General features: G+C 41.1%; 1 protein-coding gene across 4 annotated transcripts in view; it reads right to left on the reverse strand.

Moving 5' to 3' along the window:
* Positions 1-21,947, reverse strand: part of add3a (adducin 3 (gamma) a) — a 276,962-nt gene that overhangs the window by 178,443 nt on the left and 76,572 nt on the right. The window contains exon 1 of one of the 4 annotated variants that reach the window (XM_072557055.1): positions 9,190-9,211. The exons of the other annotated variants lie outside the window; for them this stretch is intronic. The gene's annotated coding sequence lies outside the window, so the exon portion shown is untranslated. Of the gene's footprint in view, positions 1-9,189; positions 9,212-21,947 lie in introns of those variants that run through there. 4 annotated transcript variants of the gene reach the window in all.

Genomic DNA, 21,947 nt, shown 5'->3' on the forward strand with positions numbered 1-21,947 from the left:
AAACCTAATCAGACCCAAGAGCTCAGGTGACTTCTCTCCCTATTGCCAAACCACTACCTCTGATGTTCCTCCAAGGATCTATCCTCAGGTCACATTCGATTTTTCATCTTCATGTTATCATTTTCAAATCATGCCAACAAGTAGTTTGTTTTAATTAGTACACTGACAACACCCAGCTCTTCTTGAAAATTACCGCTTTCAACTCCAATGATGGTAAACTTATCAGACACTCATCCCTTGTCAAATATTGTAAAAGTCCAGCTGTTCCTATGAGCTGTTCAAATAGGACTATGGACTGCAATTGGCAAACTTTAGTGCTGATGTGTGTGTAGGCACAAGTAAGCCTGTACAATGAGTCAGCTCAACCCATTAGTCCCAATTTTCTGGTATCTAGTCACCTCAGTCTGTCGATCAAAGACGACACAATGAGCTATGGCTTCGAGTTATACTGGAGTTCCTGATTTAGTTCTTTCAAAAGGAGTTTATTCAAAGCAACAATCACAATTGGCTTCCGTTATCTGGAAAGGTGAAAAAAGATACAGAAAGATTTCATTCAATTACTATCTTTTGATATCTGCTGTTCAAGACAGATCTATAGTGTCAAAACAAGTTTGAGTTTGGCCTTGACATTACTAAACTGGTGTAAGTATTTAAAGTCAGTTTTGAAATTAAAGAAGAGTGAATGAAATGAGGAAACCTTACAAGAAGTTCAACCTGTTCTCATCAGGAAACAAAAGAACATATAAATATGAATTACAGACAAACTGTTTTCGAATTTCATGCTGATATCTTCCCTTCATGCTGGATGTCTAGTGACTAAATTGGGTTCAGGTAGAAGGTTGGGTTGTTTGAACTGTGATTGAGGATTCGAGACTTCAGCCCTCTCCATCTGTTCTATCTCCTTCCAAACCTTGCAGATAGCCTACAATTACGGCCTCGAGCATTCCCAATTTTAATTGCTTCATTATTGGAGATCACGCCTGCAGTTGTTGACATATAAAACAAATTCTACTTCTGCCATTCTAACTTGTTCAAAGTTTGGGAGAAGATTTGCAGCTCGGGTGCTCGTTGTTGCGGCATGTCCTTGTTCCGTTGTCCGAAAGAATCAAATCCTTCCACCATGTGTCAGATACAGACCACCAGTCAACAATCCACAAGCCAGGGACACAGCCAGACAGAACGGATTCAGAATGATTCAGGTAATGATTACAGACGCTCACAACAGACTACACAAATACAGACAAGAAATTGCGCGCCACAAATCGTTAATTTCAAAAACCACCAATCAGGAATGGACCCGGACCATAGAACAGGCCGTCACCATAGGACAGAACAGGACCACACACCGCAAAGAAAAGGCACTAAAAGAAAAAATGGCCAAACTAACACACAAAGAGGAGGACACCACAACACACACCTGGGTTAAAAACCTCTGCCACAGACAGCTCACAGACACGGAAAGAACAATACTGGCCAAGGGACTCAACTACAACCACAGGGATGCCAAGAGAGCAGACTTCCTAGCAGCACTAGAATGCACACTCAGGAACAATGGACTGACAAAAGGGACACAACAAACTGTGAGACAAAGTATCGTACCGCTGATAACAAGAAAAAAAACAAACACATAACCTCAACACCAAGGAGAGGGAAGCACTAAAATCACTAAGAAACGATAAGAACATAATCATACTACCAGCAGACAAAGGCAGAATGACGGTCATCCTGGACAAAGCAGAGTACATGCAAAAAGCACAACAACTACTTGCAGATACCAACACCTACCAAAAGAGGGAGTTTGACCCCACCCCACAGCTCACCAATAGGATAAACAACACACTGAGGAATCTACAAAAAAACAGACAGATAACCAGGTCTGACATACAAAGAATGAAACCTGAAAGCAACAACACCCCCAGATTCTATGGACTACCCAAAGTGCACAAACCAGACATCCCACTCAGACCCATAGTATCACTACCAGGGACACCATCACACAAACTGGCCAAAGAACTACAGCAGAAACTGAAACACCTGATCAGCGGATCCAGACACTCTATACAATCAACACAGGAATTCTTGGACATCATCAGAAATATACACATAGACAAGGAAGAAACTATGGTCTCATTCGATGTTACGGCACTGTTCACCTCCATCGACAAAACACTAGCCAAAGAAACAATAGCCAACCTGCTGGACAGACAAAACAGACAACAGGACATTGAACCGATCAACAAAGACGGCATACTTAAACTACTGGACTTGTGTCTCACAACACTCTTCACATTCAATAACCAAATATACGAACAAATCAACGGAATACCCATGGGCTCACCGATCTCTGGACTCATAGCAGAAGCAGTAATGCAAAGGTTAGAACAAACAGTCTTACCACAACTTCAACCCAAACTCTGGGTCAGATACGTGGATGACACCTTTGTAATAATTAAAAACACAGAAATAGAGAACACACACCAGATCATCAATGCCACACTCACAGGAATCCGATTCACTAGAGAGGAAGAAAAGGACAACCAACTCCCATTCCAAGACGTGATGGTACAGAGAATACCGAACGGAGAATTCACCACAAAGGTTTACAGGAAAGCCACACACACAGACCAAGTCCTAAACTATGAAAGCAACCACCCCAACACACAAACGAAGTTGCATCAGGACACTATTCAAAAGGGCCACAACACACTGCAGCACACCAGAACTACAAAAAGAGGAAGAGGAACACCTATACAAAGTATTCGCCAAAAACGGATACCCTCGCAATTTCATCAACAGATGCCTAAGGGAGAGACAACAGAACGAGGACATGCCGCAACCCAAAGGACTAGCCACACTACCATACATCAGGAGCATTTCTGAACTGACAGCCAGACTACTGCGACCACTAGGACTCATAACAGCACACAAACCAACAGCCACGCTCAGACAACAACTCACCAGAACAAAGGACCCGATACCCAACATGAGCAAAACCAATGTAGTGTACAAAATCCCATGCAAGGACTGTACAAAACACTACATCGGACAAACAGGAAGACAGCTCACGATCCGAATACACGAACACCAACTAGCCACGAAACGACACGACCAGCTATCCTTAGTAGCCACACACACAGATGACAAGCAACATGAATTCGACTGGGACAACACTACCATTATAGGGCAAGCCAAACAGAGAACAGCCAGGGAATTCCTAGAGGTATGGCACTCATCCACAGATTCAAATCAATAAGCACATCGACCTGGACCCAATATACCGGCCACTACAGCGGACAGCTCGAACCGACAACCGGAAGCGGCAGAGACAGGCCACTATAAATGCCGGAGGAAACAGCACAGAAGCGCTTCACAGGAGGCTCCCAAGCACTGAGGATGTCACCTAGACAGGGGACAAAATGTTTGCAAGACAAATTCCCAGCTCGGCGAACAGAACCACAACATTCTAACTTGTTTTCCTTCTCCAAGTCATTTAATTTTAAAAAAACTTACCTCTGATTAAGCGTTTCATCATCTGACCTGGCATCTCATCTGACTCAGTGTGATGTGTTTTTAATAATAGTTAAATGAACCAGATATTGATGCAAGAGGTACAATTCCAAAATTTGGAAGCATCATGAACGGTGGTGAAGATACTGCAGAACTTTAAAAGGAAACAGACACGTTGGTGAATACACTGAACAAGTAGTGAAATTTAATGCAGAAAAGTGCACAGTGATTTCACTATGGCCTTTAATTTGGACTACTGGAGTATGAAGGACTACTGCTCGTAACCCAGGCTGACAAAAAGACATTTCCCTAACACTACCCTAAATTATCAGCTGCACTATGCTCTGGATCAAATATTAAGTTGAAGTTTCTATTCAACCGGTTGTTATGTGAACATAATAGATCGCATGGAATATTTACTAAGTAGCACAGACAGCTTCCTCCTGGGGCTGCGGTTGATGGTTCTAATTCAAAAGCAATAAAAATAGACTATAGAATGCTTATAAAACAGCAGGAGACTGCTTAGGTAAATCAGGTTCCAACAGCTCTCTGTTGTTAGTCCCACCACCTTTTCCTTATAAGTCTGCACATTTCTTCAGGTGCTTGTCTGATTCCTGATCAAGTACCACAATTAACATCAGCGTGCACCGCCTTCTCAGGTAGTGCACTCCAGGTTCAACCCACACTGCATTTAAAAAATGTGTTTTGCTTGTCACCTTCTGTCATTACTTTAAATCTGTATCCTCTGGTTACTGATTGCTCTATTTTAGAGCTGGTCTTTAGCCCAATAAAACCAAGGAGATCATATAAAAAAACGTAAGTTTTTGAAATATCTATGAAGGATCTGGATGTGGGTTTGTTCACTGAGCTGGAAGGTTCGTTTTCAGATGTTTTGTCACCATACTAGGTATCATCTTCACTGAGCCTCCGAATGAAACACTGGTTACGTAGCCTGCTTTCTATTTAGATGTTTATTCCTTGGGTTGGTGATGTCATTTCCTACGGTGACATCATTTCCCATGGTGATGTCATTTCATGCTATTTTTCTCAGTGGGGGGTGGTAAATGGGATCCAAGTCAATAGGTTTGTTCATAGAGTTCCAGTTGGAATGCCATGCTTCTAGGAATTCTTGTATGTGTCTCTGTTTGGCTTGTCCTAGGATGGATGTGTTGTCCCAGTCAAAGCGGTTGCCTTCCTCATCATTATGTAAAGATGCCAGCGAGAGTGGGTAATGTCGTTTTGTGGCTCGTTGATGTCCATGTACCCTGGTGGCTGGTTTTCTGCCTGTTTGTCTAATGTACTGTTTGTTACTGTTCTTGCAAGGTATTTCGTAGATGACATTAGTTTTGCTTGTTGTCTGTATAGGGCTTTTCAGGTTCATTAGCTACTGTTTTAGTGTGTTGGTGGGTTTGTGGGCTACCATGATGCCAAGGGGTCTGCGTAGTCTGGCAGTCATTTCCGAGATGTCTTTGATGTGGGGGGGGGGAAAGAGTGGCTAGGGTCCTGAAGATGTTACCTAGTAGGGTGACAAAAACGTCTGAAAATGAATCTTCCAGCTCAGCAAGCAAACCCACATCCAGAAACTCAACCTGAGCTACAAATCTTCTCAAAACATCTGTGAAGGATCTTATTGGAAAAAGGGTTGAAACTTTAGTCAGGTTGATTACATTAAAATCTTTATAAACTGTCTATATACAGTTCTTTTGCATAATATACTGTGTTCTTTTGTTAAAAGAACATTGGAAGTTTTGTATAAATATGCTTGGTGACTAAACACCATAGCAACCAAACTGCAAAAATTAAACGCATGATCTAGCAAGCTAGGTTTCGCTCTGGGTTCTGATTTGTCCAACATTACCATCAACTGAGATCATAATAGTCCACTTTAATCTTTCCATCTGTCACTTTAAACTTATACCCTCTATTCACTGACCTTGGTGCTCAAGTATCTAGGTACTCTCATTCATTCTATTCAGGTCCCTCACAATTATGTACACCTCATATCAAATCTTCCCACAGCTTCTTCTGCACCAAGGACAAAAATCCTTGCCGATACAACATTTCTTCACAGCTGCAATTTTCCAGTTTGACAAAGACTCCTGTAAGTCACCACTGCACCCCCCCCCACCCCCATCCAATTATACCTCTTCTCTAATAAGATTACTGAATGAGTATTCAAATAGTCAAAGAGATGTATAGCACAGTTCTACTTATCCATGCCGATCAGATATCCTAACCTAATCTAGTCCCATCTGCCAGCAATTGGCCCATATCCCTCCAAACCCTTCCTATTCACATACCCAACCAGATGCCTTTTAAATGCTGTAATTGTACAAGCCTCCACCACTTCCTCTGGCAGCTTATTCCATATATGCACCAGCCTCTGTGTGAAAAGGTTGCCTGTTTGGTGCTTTTATACATTTCCCGTCTCACCCTCAACCTCTGCCTTCTAGTTCTGGAGTCCTCCACCCCAGGGAAATACCTTGTCTATTTATCCTATCCATGTCCCTCAGGTTTATAAAATCATCTATAAAGGTCACCCTTCAGCCTCCGCGTTCCAGGGAGAACCGCCTCAGCCTATTCAGCCTCTCCCTATAGCTCAAATCCTCCAATCCTGGCAACACCCTTGCAAATCTTTTCTGAACCTTTTCAAGTTTCACAACATCCTTCCAATAGGAAGGAGACCAGAATTGCACGCAATATTCCAATAGTAGCTGAACCAATGTCCTGCAACATGACCTCCCAACTCCTGTACTCAATACTCTGACCAATAAAGAAAAGCATACCAAACACCTTCTTCAGTATCCTATCTACAGGCGACTCTACTTTCAAAGGAACTATAAACCTGCACTCCAAGGTCTCTTTGTTTAGCAACACTCGCTAGGACCTTACCATTGAGTGTATAAGCCCTGCTCTGATTTGCTTTTCCAAAATGCAGCACCTCACATTTATCTAAATTAAGGTCGATCTGTCACTCCTCATCCCATTGCCACCTGCTCAAGGTCCTGTTGTACTCGGAGGTAACTTTCTTCTCTGTCCACTTCACTTCCAATTTTGGTGTCACCTGCAAACGTACTAACTATACTTCTGTTCACATCCAAATCATTTATATAAATGGTAAAAAGCAGTGGACCCATCATGGCCTAATGATTTATAAAGTTTTAACATTACATCCCTGTTCTTAATCTTATGCTCATGATGCGCCATAAGCTATGAACTAAGCATTGAAATATGGGATCAGTTTGATCATGCTTTCTCAGACAGAGAGACTTGATGGGCTGAATAGTTTAATTTTATGCCCAAAATCATCTATGAGACTTACTGCTACAATACACAGTCTCTAGATCGTACATACTGCAGACATATTAACCACTAACAGAAAGTGAGCCTGGTGGGAATTGCCAATTATATGAACTGCCTTTCCCTTGATATTGTCAAGCCTAAAGTACTATTGAGGTTGCAGCGATTAAACTGTCAACTTTTGCATCACTTCCAATTTGTAGCAGCAATGTTCACTCTAAATTGAGCAAGCACACAACACCCTGCAAAGTACTGCAGAATAAGTAAAATTAAAGAAAGACATGCTCAGAAACATTAAGGTCAGGCAACATCCAAGGAGCAGGAGAATCGACGTTTCGGGCATAAGCCCTTCTTCAGGAAGGTTCCTGAAGGGCTTGTGCCCGAAACGTTGATTCTCCTGCTCCTTGGATGCTACCTGACCTGCTGCGCTTTTCCAGCGACACATTTTTCAGCTCTGATCTCCAGCATCTGCAGTCCTCGCTTTCTCCTCAGAAACATTAAGGTGCTGCACTGTTCTTGCAGCCACTGTGGCAATATGGCTGATCCAGCTATTATGTCTAGTCTACATGTGGAGCTGGGAAAATTACAGTGAATTGATTAAACTTTCTCTTTTTTGAGATGGTCACTAATTGGTACCATCATGGAGTAAATTTCATTCCAATCTGCCAGATCAAGTTTAGCTATTAATCAGGTTTCTGAAAGCAGGCATAGGAGGCTTTTTATTGGATGAGATACAAATGGAGTATTACACAGATTGCCAGCAAATAGCCTTACTCCTCACCTACGACCAAAGGAAAGCCATTGATAAAACAGCTGAAGATTAGGCCAAGGACAGTGAGGTCCCAAAAATTCTGGAGCAGCAATTTTCCATAACTAATTCTGATTTCTGAAAAGAAAAACAAACTTGCTTTTCATTTGTGGTGATTTACATTGCAGTAGCACTGAAAGTGTAGAGAGAAACAAGACAATGTAGGTGAAAATAAAGCAACAGCTAGTCTCAAAAACTGAGCTGCAGGAAATGAAAGTTGTTCATAATTTTAACTTTTTTTTGACAAAAACAGTAGCTGTCACTCCTTGTGAACTTTGTATATGAATCAATATTTATTAATTTTAAGGATGACCATTTTTCTACCACAGATTCGTAGTGGGGTGCAGCTTCATGACAATAATCATAATTGCCATCCATGGAACTGCACTTTCAAGCAAGATTCACCAAAATGTGGGTGGCATGGTGGCTCAGTGGTTAGCACTGCTGCCTCACAGCACCAGGGTCCCAGGTTCGATTCCAGTCTTGGGAGGTTGTCTGCGTGGAGTTTGCACATTCTCCCCGTGTCTGCGTGGGTTTCCTCCTGGTGCTCCGGTTTCCTCCCACAATCCAAAGATATGCAGGTCAGGTGAATTGGCCATGCTAAATTGCCCATAGTGTTAGGTGCATTAGTCAGAGGGAAATGGGTCTGGGTGGGTTACTCTTTGGAGGGTCGGTGTGGACTTGTTGGGCTGAATGGCCTGTTTCCACACTGTAGGGAATCTAATATAATTAATCTTAACATAGAATCAACTATAGCTTATCTTTTGCTCTTCCTAGACAGTGTTTTCAATAGTGAGATAGTGAGAGAGTGATCAGATGAAAGCAGTAGAAAAAGAATATCAATTACTAAAACAAACAATCTTTGAAATCAAATTTGTTCCAAGTTTCAAATCTGATATGACTGCTTTAAAGCATCAAACTCAGTTTCTCTCTCCATAGATGCTGCCAAGCCTGCTGAATTTCTCCAGCACAGTTTTTACTTCAAATCTCCCACATCTGCAGTACTTCGCTTTCATCCAAAATCTATTATCCTTTTGGAAGTTGGGTTGCATCATTCTGTTTTGTAAACAAATAAATACATACTAATAACTCATTAGTTAATTCAGTCCAAATCAAGTAAATTCTACAAACTACACAGCTTCAACTAATTTATTAATAAACGTGTAGGCATTTTAAACTTGAAAAGAAGTACTATGTAGCTGCAGAAAAGTAAAATAGACTCCGAATTTTGAATACATTAAAAACCAGAGACTGGTAACTAACTTCAGATGTTGAACTCCTACTATTAAGTGAGATCAGCTTAGATAAACGTGCCAAGTCAAATTCAACTGAATACATACCATTTGTAAAATCAATTAAATCAGTCAAAAAAAGGATTAACTTAAGAATGCTTATCAAAATAAATAACTTGCATTTATACGCTAACAAAATATATCCAAAATTGGAGTGTTTTGTTTGATTATGCCACTAACTTATTTCCACAACTGCTGTAATATCCTGCAAATGAAACTGGATAACTAGCTTTACACATGATAATCAAGAATGGCAGTCAAAAGCAATTGTTGGAAAAATACCTGCACATTTGTTCCAGCCAACAAGTTACAGATGAGGACATAAACAAATAACCTGGAGGCAAATTAATTCCAAACGGTTACTTTTGTTTTTTACTGATTGGATGTCAGTTTGACTTGTTAAATAGTTACGTAGTTATCTTCCAATAAAGAAAATATTTTCAACATTTTATTTGATTAATGGCAGCAATTAATAACAAAAAGAAATCTTATGTTGAAACTATTTGAAAGTAGCAGAGCAAATAGCATCAAGTTAAACAGGCACTTAACAGGAACTTGATTCAGCAACTGCTTTTGAAAATATCAAGCTCTTGGCTTTTTAACACTGCTTCAAATTCATGTTTTGCAAGCTGAAAAAAACATAAAAAGCATTTACTTTTAAGCTACTTCTTCCAATAGTTTTTCCTTCACAGAGTGTTTGTAAAATTCCAAAGTTGCATATTATGATTAAAAGCACAGAAATGCAAACATATATGGCATAATCATGAATATCAGATTCTCTTGTCAAGAGTGTTACAGGGAGTGGAGCAAAGTTCATTTACTCTCTTCAAGCTGCATATTAAATAGTTCATGATTTATTATTGGCAAAGAGAAAAGTGACTCATCTCATGTTTCCAGAATGTATAAGCTACTCAGTAAAGTAAGTAGGATAAAATAGATTCTGAATTAGATAAAATAGATTCTGTTTAAAAACAAATATCTAGGATATTTGTTTATATGTTTTACAACCAGTTTTATACTAGCCTTGGTTTAATTTCACAAAGTAGACATTTCAGTACATTCAGAATCTACAATTTTTGAATCAACATCTGAAACTAAACAGATGTCACTGAGGGTTTCCTTTTCACTTAAGGAAATGGTGTAACATTTATTTTGCATCTATAAAGTATGTGTCAAATATGAGCTGCTCCTCGTCTGTGGCAAGCCATATCAACAACCCAACAAAAAATAAATTGCACAGATGCTGGAAATCAGAAGCAAAATCAGATATAGTGAGGAAACTCAGTAGGTCTGTCAGCATCTGTGGAAAGAAAGCAATTGTTTCTTGGAAAGGTATGGGCGACTCAGGGATAGTCAGCATGGCTTTGTTAAGGAAAGGTTATGCCTTACAAATATGATTGAATTCTTTGAGGAATTGACAAGGAGGATCAACAAGGATACTGCAGTAGATGTAGTTTACATAGATTTTAGTAAAGCATTTGACAAGATCTCACATGGCAGACTGGTCAAAAAGTAAAAGTTCATGGATACTGGGTAACATATTGGATTGGATTCAAGGTTTGCTTGGTAACAGGAAACAGAAGGAAATGGTTAATGGCTGTCTTTGCAAATGGAAAGTGGTTTTAAGTGATGTACCACTGAGCTCAGTGTTGGGACCCCTGCTGATCGTCAATGTATAAAACAATTTGGACTTGAACATGGGGGCATTATTGGGAAATTTGCCAACACAAGAATTGGCCGCGTAGCAAAAAGTGCAGACAATAGATTTAAGCTCCAAAATGACATCAATGAGTTGGTGGAGTGGGCAGGAAAGTGACAAATGGTGTTCAACTCTGATGAGTGTGGTGTAGTGGATTTAGACAGGTTAAAAAGTAAAAAGGAAATAACACAACAAATGGAAATATACTGAGAGGGGTAAGATGAAGTGAGAGATCTTGGAATGCAAGTAGTCCCTAAAAGGTAGCAGTACAGGTTGATAAGATTGTAAAGAAAGCAAATGAAATGCTTTCCTTCAGTGGCAGAGGTATAGAAGTAACATAACAACGAAACGGTGTAAGACATCAGTAAGGCCACAACTGGAGTAGTGTGCAGAGTTTTGGACACCACATTACAAGAAGGATGAATTGCTCCAGAAAGAGTGGAGCGGAGATTTCCTAGAATGTTTCCAGGACTGGAGAACTGTAACTATGAAAAGATTAATTTTTTTTCCCTTCGAACAGAGAAGGCTGTGGGATAACATGATTAAGGCATACAAAATTGCAAGGGGTAAAGACAGACTAGACAGGGGGAAACAGTTTTCTCTTGGCAGAGAATTAAAAAATCAGGGGTCATAGTTTGAATCTAAGTGGCAGAAAGATTAGAGGGATGTGAGGGGGAAAAAAAATAACACTATATGCATAGGATGATGGGTGTCTGAAATTCACTGCTTCAGTTGATGGTAAAATGCATCTGGATCTGCACCTTAAGTGCTGCATAGCTTTGGGCCGTGTGCAGGAAGATGAGATTAGAAAGAACATCTGGATGTCTTTGTATCATCATGGACAAGATGGATGGAATGGCCCTCTTCTTTGTTGTATCATTTCTACAGTCCTATGGCATCAGGTTTGGTGACCATCTTCAGAACATATTCATATCCCAATTTGCAGAGCTCTAATGACAAAAGGGGCTGAAGGACCTTGTGGCACAGAAATAGTGTCCTGAATTCTGAGCCAGAAGCCTAGGTTCAAGTCCCACCTGCTCCAGAGTTGTGCCATAATACCACTGATCAGACCGATTAAAAAGCAGACTGAGAAAATAAAAGAACATCAGGAAGATGGGACCCAAATTCTTCTAAAAATATTTTGGGGGATAAAGTTTAAGGTTATAAATCTGATGCTTAGTGCACCCACTGGTTCACTCAATAAACCGGAGTGTAATAATGAGCTATTCAACCCATTACGTTAACACTTTATTCTTCATTCTTAGCCACAGGCTGTTTGAAAACAGAGTGTTCCCAAATTTTAAAAACAAAAAGGCAACAGTATCCCTTTCAGATTCTTATCAAACAACATGGGTTGCTAAGAGTTCGTGTGGATATTAGGGAGTTACAGAATGAAATTTGGCTGCAGCCAGTCAGTCCTTACTGTCACTTTCAAACAAAGGCACAGGAAAGCTATACAAAAAGTTATATCTCAGAATTGTAACTCAGCAAAAACAATGCATTCAGAAGACAGAATGCAAGAAAACCGGGTGATGCCATACCACCTGTCACTCATGGATAGGTTGGGGAGAACCATCTCTAACCACAAGTCCATGAGGTAGTGAAAACTGAAAGAACTGCGGATGTTGTGGATCAGAAACAAACACAGAAGTTGCTCAAAGTTCAGGAGGTCTGGCAGCATTTTGGGTCTGGTGACCGTTCCTCAGTTCTGGGACATAAAACACAAAATGATCATAAAAACAGAAAAAGTGTATGATCAAGTTTCAATTATACCTCAAGCATAACTACTTTATAAGCTCTCCTTTTTATGGTCCTTAAAAAAAGCAATAATGCCAGTTTTTCAGAAGAAAATAAAGTTGGATTATGCTTCTGGCCTGTAAATTCTAATCAAAAAGCTGTTGGCTGCTTTAAATTGAACTGGTCTAGAAACTATCTGGTTAACTCTTAATCGCTTTCCACGAGTTCACAAATTAAAACATTGACGTACTTCCTTTGCTGCTTCCTGCTTGTAGCCAACTCTTGATTCACTGCTTTCCTTCCTAACTATCCCCTGCCAAATCCTCATTTTGAGCGAGAACTGAGGAAAGATCAACAAGGTGAAAGGAAGCAAGTGATGGAGATGAACAAGGGGTTGTAGGGAAGATAGCATCCCAAAGGATATGCAGTGAATACTAGTGGATCAAACTCAAGGAAGCAGATTTTGAGATATGCAACTGGACATTCACTGTTGACTCTGCAAGGAATTGAAATTTTATCAAAGTGGTCCATTTCAGGCTAAATTAGGGTCTAGCATCATCTGCATGAAGATCATTGCTGCCTCATGACCTCCATTGCTATCCCATGACTGCACTGGAAGTTGCACTTGAGTTTTGAAATCCTGAACTAGAAATACGATGCAAAAATCATACAAGCAGAGAAAAATCTTTGATTTATAAATTTACTAAATGCATAAGTAAAAATTAGAGTATTTAGGAGATCAATGGTTGTGACTAAGAGACCATAAATACCATAGTAGCAGAATAAGGCCCCTCAGGTCATCGAGTCTGCTCTGCCATTCAATCACAAATGATATACATCTCATTCCGATCATCCTGCCTGCACCCATAACCTTTGACCACCTTATTAATCCAGAGTCTCTGTCTTGAAGACACTCGATGACTTGGCTTACACAACCTTCTGCAATGAGTTCTAGAGATTTACCCACCCTCTTGCTGAAGAAATACCTCATCTCAGTTCCAAAAAGGTCGTCCCTTTACTTGGAGGCTGTGCCCTTGGATTCTAGTCACTGCTACTCATGAAAGCATTTTCTCCATGTTCTCCATATCCAGGCCTCTCAGTATTCTCCAAGTTGCAATCAGATTCCCCCCCTCCCATCCTTCTAAACTCCATCAGTTCAAGTGTTCTGAAGTTGGACCAACTTTGGAATATTGACAGCAGTTTTGGGTCATGTATCGAAGGAAGGATGTGCTTGTGTTGGAGGGGGTTTCAGAGTAGTTCATAAGAATGATCCTGGAAAAGAAAGAAAGGATCCTCAAGTGTTCTTGTTTTTGAATGTGTTGTTTAAGAATCGGCAGACTGTGTTTATCTTGTTCTTGAATACACTGCATAAGTATTTTTCTTCTGCCACTTCTACTTCCTGGGTGCTGCAGTGTTTTGTGGCCCGCTTTAAATAATGTCCTGATGCAGCTTCATTTGCAGGTGTCAGGATGATTGCTTCTGTAGTGGAGTATCTGGTCTGTTTGTGTTGCTTACCTGTAGACACTGATCTGCAGTTCTCTATTATCTGCTCAGTCCACTGTGACATCGAGGAAGGAGTCTGTTGTTGTTTTCCTCCTCTTTTGTGAAACTTAACTCAGTAAGGATGTTGTTGATGATATTGTAGGTTTCCTCTTATTTGGCCTGTTTGTGATGACAAAGGTGTTGTCCACGTACTGGACAAAAAATTTGGGTTGTATCGTGGGGATGGCTATTCGTTCAAGACTCTTCTTTACTGCTTCTGCCAAGAAGCCTGATATTGGTGATCCCATGGGTGTTTCGTTAATTTGTTTGTAGGTCTTGTCATTGAATGTGAAGTCGCTAGTGAAGCGCAGGTCTACGAGCTTAAGGATGTTGTCCTGGCTGAAGAAGTTGGTGCTGTCTGTTGTTTGCGTCCTTGGTTCATTGAGTAGTGCAGTCAGTGCTTCCTTGGCCAGGCTGACGTTAATTGATGTGAATAGGGCTGTCACGTCAAAGGAGACAGTTATTTCATCCTCTTCTATTTTGGTGTCTTTGATGTTCAGGAATTCTTGGGTGGAGTGGATGGAGTGGCATGACTCTTCTGCTAGGTATTTCAGTTTTCAGTGGAGTTTGCTTTGCTAGTCTATATGTCAGTGTGCCAGGGATGACACTATGGGTCTGAGGGGATGCCTGTAGTTTGTGTATTTAGGTAATCCATAGAAGCGAAGTGAGTTGGATCAATCAGGTTTTGGTTTTTGGAGATCTGTCTTGTTAATTTCACCTGATTTATGAAGTTTCTTCAATGTAACTGTGATATGGCTTTCTAGGTGTGGGTCAGGTCAATCATCACCTGTTGGTAAGTGTTGGAATGTGCAAGTAGTGAGTTCGCCTTTTCAATGTACTGTGTTCTATTTAGGACGGCGGTCATGCACCCTTTGTCTGCAGGTAGGATTTAATGTTAGTCTTTTCAGAGTCCTTCCAGGGCTTTTCTTTGCTGTTCGTTAAGGGAGTTTTCTTCATTCTTCCTGATTAGGTGTTGGTGCAACTCTATATCGAACAGTCTACTGGGTTTCTGCGAATTCATTGTCTTTCAGGATTGATTCTCATGCTATTAAGTCATCCTTTTTGTCCATGTTTCTGTAGTTGTAATTCATCCCTCTTACTAGGTTGGCCTTTTCCATATCTGTTAGTGGTCAGTCTGATTAGATTCATAATCCAAGCTTCTGAATTGTCTGTGTTGTTCTTTTGTATGAACTTGTCTAGTTTTTCCTTGTAGGGATAGATTTTTTTCCCTGCAAGAACTAGACAAGCTCACGCAAAAGAACAACACGGACAATTCAGAAGCTTGGATTATGAATCTAATCAGACTGACCACTAACAGATATGGAAAAAGCCAACCTCATAAGAGGGATGAGCTACAACTACAGAGACGCAGACAAAAAGGACTTCTCAGCAGCATTTTAATCCTGAAAGACAATGGACTCACAGTAGAAACCCAGCAGACCGTTTGACAGACAGTTGCACTAACACTAAGCTTCATAAATCAGGTGAAATTAACAAGACGGGCCAGCAAAAAAATGAAACCTGGTGGATCCAACACACTTCGCTTCTATGGATTATCTAAGGTACACAAACCAAAGTCTCCCAGGAACAGCACCCCCCCCAACAACCCATAGTCTTACTCCTCAGCACACTGACATATAGACCAGCAAAGCAACTCCACCAAAAACTGAAATACCTAGCAGAAGACTCATGCCATTCCATCCACTCCACCCAAGAATTCCTGAACATCAAAGCAACCAAAATAGAAGAGGACAAAATAATGGAGTCCTTTGACGTGACAGCCCTATTCACATCAATTAATATCAGCCTGGCCAAGGAAACACTGACTGCACCACTAGATGAACCAAGGACACAAACAGCACCAACTCCATCAACAAGGACAACATTCTCAAGCTGGAAGACCTGTGCCTCACGAGCCACTTCACCTTCAACGACAAAACCTACAAACAAATCAATGGGAACATCCATGGGGAGCACCAATATCAGGCTTCTTGACAAGTAGAGTCTTGAACGAACAGCTCTCCCTACAATCCAACCCAAACTTTGGGTCCAGCACATGGAGGACACCTTTATCATCACAAAATGGACCAAATAAGAGGCACCACCACCTGGAGTGGTCATAAATGCAGAGATTCCAAAATATCTGCATTTATCTACTTGAAGAAACTTTTAAGTTTTAAAATAAAAACTTGTACAATGAAAGGGGCTTGGCCAGTTTTCCCGGCTCAGCTTTTCTGTGGTGCGATTGTTTTGGTTTTAGCAGTCTGGCTGTTTAGAACAAAGATCCGGTGTTTGCGGCTGCTGGTCAAAGAAACAGTTACATGGAAGGTGTTCCATGCTGTATCTCTCTGCTATGTCTCTTTCCTCTGTAGAATCTGGTGTTTGATTTTACCTTTTTTTGCAAAGTTGTGTTTATGGGGACTATTGCAGGAATTTGGATCAGCATCATTAAATTCGGATAATCTGTTGGGTTTTCGGATAAGTTAAACTATTCTATATTCTGTTCTCTTTTGTTTGTGTTTCATTCGGTAATCTTGCAAATAAATTCGGTTTTGTTTAAAAACAAATGTTTGGGCCAGCTGCATCACTCATGGAATATCCACCTTACACCTGCTTAAAACAAGAAAAAGTTAGGGTCTGGGCTACCTTCTTGAAATATTTTGAGGGGGTCAGGCCTGGTGCATAATAACATGACCTGCCTGTCCATCTTCTTTCCTATCTACTCCACACTGACCACCGACCTATCACAATCACTTCCCACCTTCGCCGAACTATTGCCATCCCAACTGTCTTTCCCCCCCAACTCCACCTAACCACCTTAAATTTATTTCTCAGCTCCCTTCCCCCTCCCCAGTCCTGATAAAGGGTTAAGCCTAAAACATCGACTGTCTTGGTCTTCAGATGCTGCCTGATATTTTTCCAGAACCACACTTCATCAAGAGTAAAATATATTAAACAGCTGCTCACAGTGAAAGATGAAATTAAATTCTAGCAAGCTTCAACTGGCAAGTTCCATTGTGTATGAGAACTTAGGAAAAGTTAACACAAGAATTCCATGGTTTGTAATATATTCTTCATTTTGACTAAAATCATGAAAACTATTCCTCGTAATTAACTGCACTTGTGATATTAAAGGGTTAATTTGCTTTGTTGACCTGCAGGAAATTGGATGTCCCGAGGCTAGGGTGGGATGCCTCTGACTTACAGATAGATTGTAAGAAAATTACATTATCATCTCCTATTATTCAAATCCATTTACATGGCTATTTCCTTGTCATTCAAAAGCCTATTTACATTTTCATCCCTTATTCAGAAATCAATAAGAACATTATAATTGGAATTCTGACTACACTCTGTAGTTTAAAAAAAATACAATTCCTACCAGATCTGGCCATTAAGGGATGATTTGCTGTACATTGTTTCTGGAGGTGATATGGCCACTGCATTCTGGCTTGCATGGCACGTGACTTGAGGGGAATGACTGGGGGTGGTCTTATGGGCATTACTGACTGTGATATAAAGATTTTGTATAAAGGAAGGACTGTTTCCTTTGTTCAGAGAGCTTCCCTGGACACGCCTCACAAGCATGGTGAAGAGTGTTCAGACTTTCTTCAAAGCTTGTATTGTACTGTGCTTAATAAAATTTTGCTTGTTCACAGATATTGGTGTGTTGCAGCTGCATCATGTGTGTAAGAATCTCAGAAAAATAACTTATCACATTTATGCATCACAATTTTTTTGAAAAAATACTGCTACTCCTATTTTGTTTTTAAGCTTTTTGTCTTGGACTCATCAGGCAGGACTAGTACAAAAATGCCAATTTTCAAACATCAATTTATTTTTTCACCAAAAGCATACTTATATTATAAAATATCTAAAATGTACACTCCAAAACATTTCAAATTGGACATTAGGAAAAACGCAATATTGGAAAAAAAAGTTGAACAATAAGCTTGCTGTACTTTTGGGTTTTTTTTTAAACTCATTCAGGGGATCAGCGCAGCACTGGCTGGGCCAGTAATTATTGCCCATCCCAAATTGCCTAGAGGACAGTCAAGAGTCAACCACAGTGCCATAGGTCTGTACGCCAGATCGGGTAAGGCTGGCAGTTTCCTTCCCTGAAGGACATTAGTTAATCAGAGGGATTTTTCCAACAATCGACAACGGACTCACGGTCATCATTAGACTCTTAATTCCAGATTTTTTAAAAAAATTGAGTTCAAGTAAAACCATCTGCCGGGGTGGGATTCTAACCCAAGTTCCCGGAACACGTGTCTCTGGATTAACCGTTTATCAATAATACCACTAGGCCATTGCCTTCCCTTCAGCTCAGTTAGTTGGACAGCTGGTTTGCATTGCAAAGTGACACTAATAGCACAGGTTTAATTCCTATACCAGCTGAGGTCACTAAGGTCCCGCCTTCTTGTTCTCGCCATGGTGGCTCTTAGACTAAACTCATCACAAGTCATCTCTTTCGAATGACAGAGCAGCCCTATGGTCCGCTAGGAGTATGGCAACTTTCCTTTACTATTACTACTAGTATTGTGATAGATAGATCAGTTAAAAAAATGAAAAAGGCTAATAATAAAAAAAGAACAAGATGAGAGGTTCAATGAGGACAAAGAGTAAATTGGAATACAGTGGTTGCAATGAATAGGTTGAAGGGATTTTCTCATTAGATATAAACCATACAGAACAGAAAATTCAAACTTTGTTTCTATCACTTGGCAAATCTGAACTGCGATTGGCCTTACCACCTCTAGGCCAGTTAAAGGAAAGTCAGCTATATTCCACGCATCTCCCAAGTGTGTACCAATGAGCCTTCCTGGAAGATGTAGGAGGTAGAAAGAAAATTAGATTTGGCTACATTAACGCTCATAATCACCTGTTGACCCTTATTATTTAAGGTATGTGCATGAATGAATGTTGTCCAGGAGATAGCCAATAAACAAAAAAAAAGGAATTTTCAGTTTGATATGGCTGTCCTGTCAATCATTTCTCTCACTGCCCAAAGCCAATTTCTTCTATTCCTAATTCCCAGGTCTTTGCATCCCTGCTGCCCTTGTTAGACATCTCTCTCTCTCTCTAATTGCAAAAGCCCTTTTTAAACAATATCTAGAAACATATCCAGAAACACAATATTGCTGAAATGATAGCTAGGTCAAAGAAGCTTTTACTAAACAATTTATATTTCCTGGAGAAAAAGGTGCCAATAAATTGATATATCAATATAATGTTTCACCTGTGCTTTGAAAGGTACAGAAAAAAGCTTGCATTGACAAGTGGACGCAGTGATTGTGACATAATTCTAATGAGATCAATGATATGGCCGGGATAAAAAAAGTGATTTCAGGGAGTTAGGGTGGAAGCTGCAGAACAGAACGAACAGAGTAGTGTTCTCGGGTTTACTACTGGTGCTATGAGATAGCGAGGCGAACAGGGAGCGGGCACAGCTTAACACATGGCTGCGCAGCTGGTGTAGGAGGGAGGGCTTCAGATATGTAGATAATTGGGATGCCTTCTGGGGAAGGTAGGACCTGTGCATGAAGGACGGGTTGCACCTGAACTGGAAGGGGACCAATGTCCTGGGTGGAAGGTTTGCTCGAGTAGTTCAGGAGGGTTTAACTATTATGGCAGGGGTGTGGGAAGCTGAGCTATATACCGATGGTGAGAGTTGAAGAAGATGAGACAATAGCAAGAGGTAGCGCAGCCAGTGGGAAGGAATTTCCTGGGAAAGAACCATGGGATCGGTTAAAGTGTGCTTGCTTTAATGCAAGGAGTATCAGGAATAAAAGTGATGAGCTTAGAGCATGGATCAGTACCTAGTGCTATGATGTTGTGGCCATAACAAAAACGTGTGGGTTTCTCAGGGGCAGGAATGGTTGCTGGATGTTCCAGAGTTTAGAACATTTAAAAAGAATAGGGAGGGGGGATAAAAGAGGAGGGGGTGTAACACTGCTAATCAGAGAGGGTATCACAGCTACAGAAGTTACCATTGTCGAGGATGGTCTGCCTACTGAGTCAGTATGGGTGGAAATTAGGAACAGTAAGGGAGCAGTCACCTCATTAGGGGTTTACTACAGGCCCCCCAATACCAGCAGGGAGATTGAAGAAAGCATAGGTTGGCAGATTTTGGATAAGTGTGAATGTAGTAGGGTTGTTGTAATGGGTGACTTTAACTTTCCCAATATTGATTGGAACCTCCTTCAAGCAGATGGTTTGGAAGGGGCTGTTTTTGTAAGGTGTGTTCAGGAGGGTTTCCTGACTCAATACGTTGATAGGCTGACGAAGGGAGAGGCCATTTTGGATTTGGTGCTCGGCAATGAGCCAGGGCAGCTGTCAGATCTTGCGGTGGGAGAGCATTTTAATAACCACAACTGCCTCACATTCTACATAGCTATGGAGAAGGAGAGAAGCAAGCACAATGGGAGAATATTTAATTGGGGAAAAGGAAACTATAATGCTAGCAGACGTGTTGGGAAGCATGGACTGGGAGTAATTATTCCATGGTAAAGGCACGATAGACATGTGGAGACTGTTTAAGGAACAGTTGTTGCGAGTGATGCATAAATATGTCCCTCTGAGACAGGCAAGAAGGGGTAAGATAAAGGAACCTTGGATGATGAGAGCGTTGGAGCTTCTCGTCAAAAGAAAGAAGGCAGCTTACGTAAGGTGGAGGAAGCAAGGGTCTTACTCAGCTCTCTAGGATTACAGGCAGGCGAGGAAGGAGCTCAAAATGGCCTGAGCGCCAGGAGGGGGCACGAAAAAGACTTATCAGGAAGGATTAGGGAGAATCCAAAGGCATTTTACACATATGTGAGGAACAAGAGAATGATCAAAGAAAGAGTAGGGCTGATCAGGGATAGCAAAGGGAACTTCTGTATAGTGTCTGAGGAGGTAGGGGAAGCCCTAAAATGAGTTTTTTGCTTCTGTCTTCACTAAAGAAAAGGACCTTGGAGTGAATGAAACCATTGAGGAGCAGGTAAGCACGTTGGAACGGATAGAGATTGAGGAAGCTGATGTGCTGAAAATTTTGACAAACATTAACATAGACATAGAAAACATAGAAAAATACAGCGCAGTACAGGCCCTTCGGCCCTCTATGTTGCGCCGACCGAAGCCTACCTAACCTCCACTAGCCCAATAACCTCCATATGCTTATCCAATGCCCGCTTGAATGACCATAAAGAGGGAAAGTCCACCACTGATACTGGCAGGGCATTCCATGAACTCACAATCCGCTGAGTAAAGAATCTACCCCTAACATCTGTCCTATAGCAACCTCCCCTTAATTTAAAGCTGTGCCCCCTAGTAACAGCTGACTCCATACGCGGAAAAAGGTTCTCATGGTCAACCCTATCTAAACCCCGAATCATCTTGTACACCTCTATCAAATCTCCCCTAAACCTTCTTTTCTCCAATGAAAACAGCCCCAAGTGCCTCAGCCTTTCCTCATACGATCTTCCTACTATGCCAGGCAACATCCTGGTAAACCTCCTCTGCACCCGTTCCAGTGCCTCCACATCCTTCCTATAGTATGGCGACCAAAACTGTACACAATACTCCAGATTAGGCCGCACCAGAGTCTTATACAACTGCAACATGACCTCAGGACTCTGGAACTCAATTCCTCTACCAATAAAGCCCAGTACGCCATATGCCTTCTTCACAGCACTATTTACCTGGGTGGCAACTTTCAGAGATCTGTGTACATGGACACCAAGATCCCTCAGCTCATCCACACTACCAAGTAGCCTACCATTAGCCCAGTAATCCATCTTCTTGTTACTCCTACCAAAGTGAATGACTTCACACTTAGCTACATTGAACTCCATTTGCCACCTTTCTGCCCAGCTCTGCAACTTATCTATATCCCGCTGTAACCTGCCACATCCTTCTTCGCTGTCCACCACTCCCCCGACTTTCGTATCATCTGCAAACTTGCTCACCCAGCCTTCAAGCCCCTCCTCCAGGTCATTTATAAAAATGACAAACGGCAATGGTCCCAAAACAGATCCTTGTGGAACACCGCTAGTAACTGCACTCCAAGATGAACCTTTAC

The sequence above is a fragment of the Chiloscyllium punctatum genome, chromosome 38, assembly GCF_047496795.1.
Source record: "Chiloscyllium punctatum isolate Juve2018m chromosome 38, sChiPun1.3, whole genome shotgun sequence".
In the NCBI taxonomy this organism is placed as follows: Eukaryota; Metazoa; Chordata; class Chondrichthyes; order Orectolobiformes; family Hemiscylliidae; genus Chiloscyllium; species Chiloscyllium punctatum.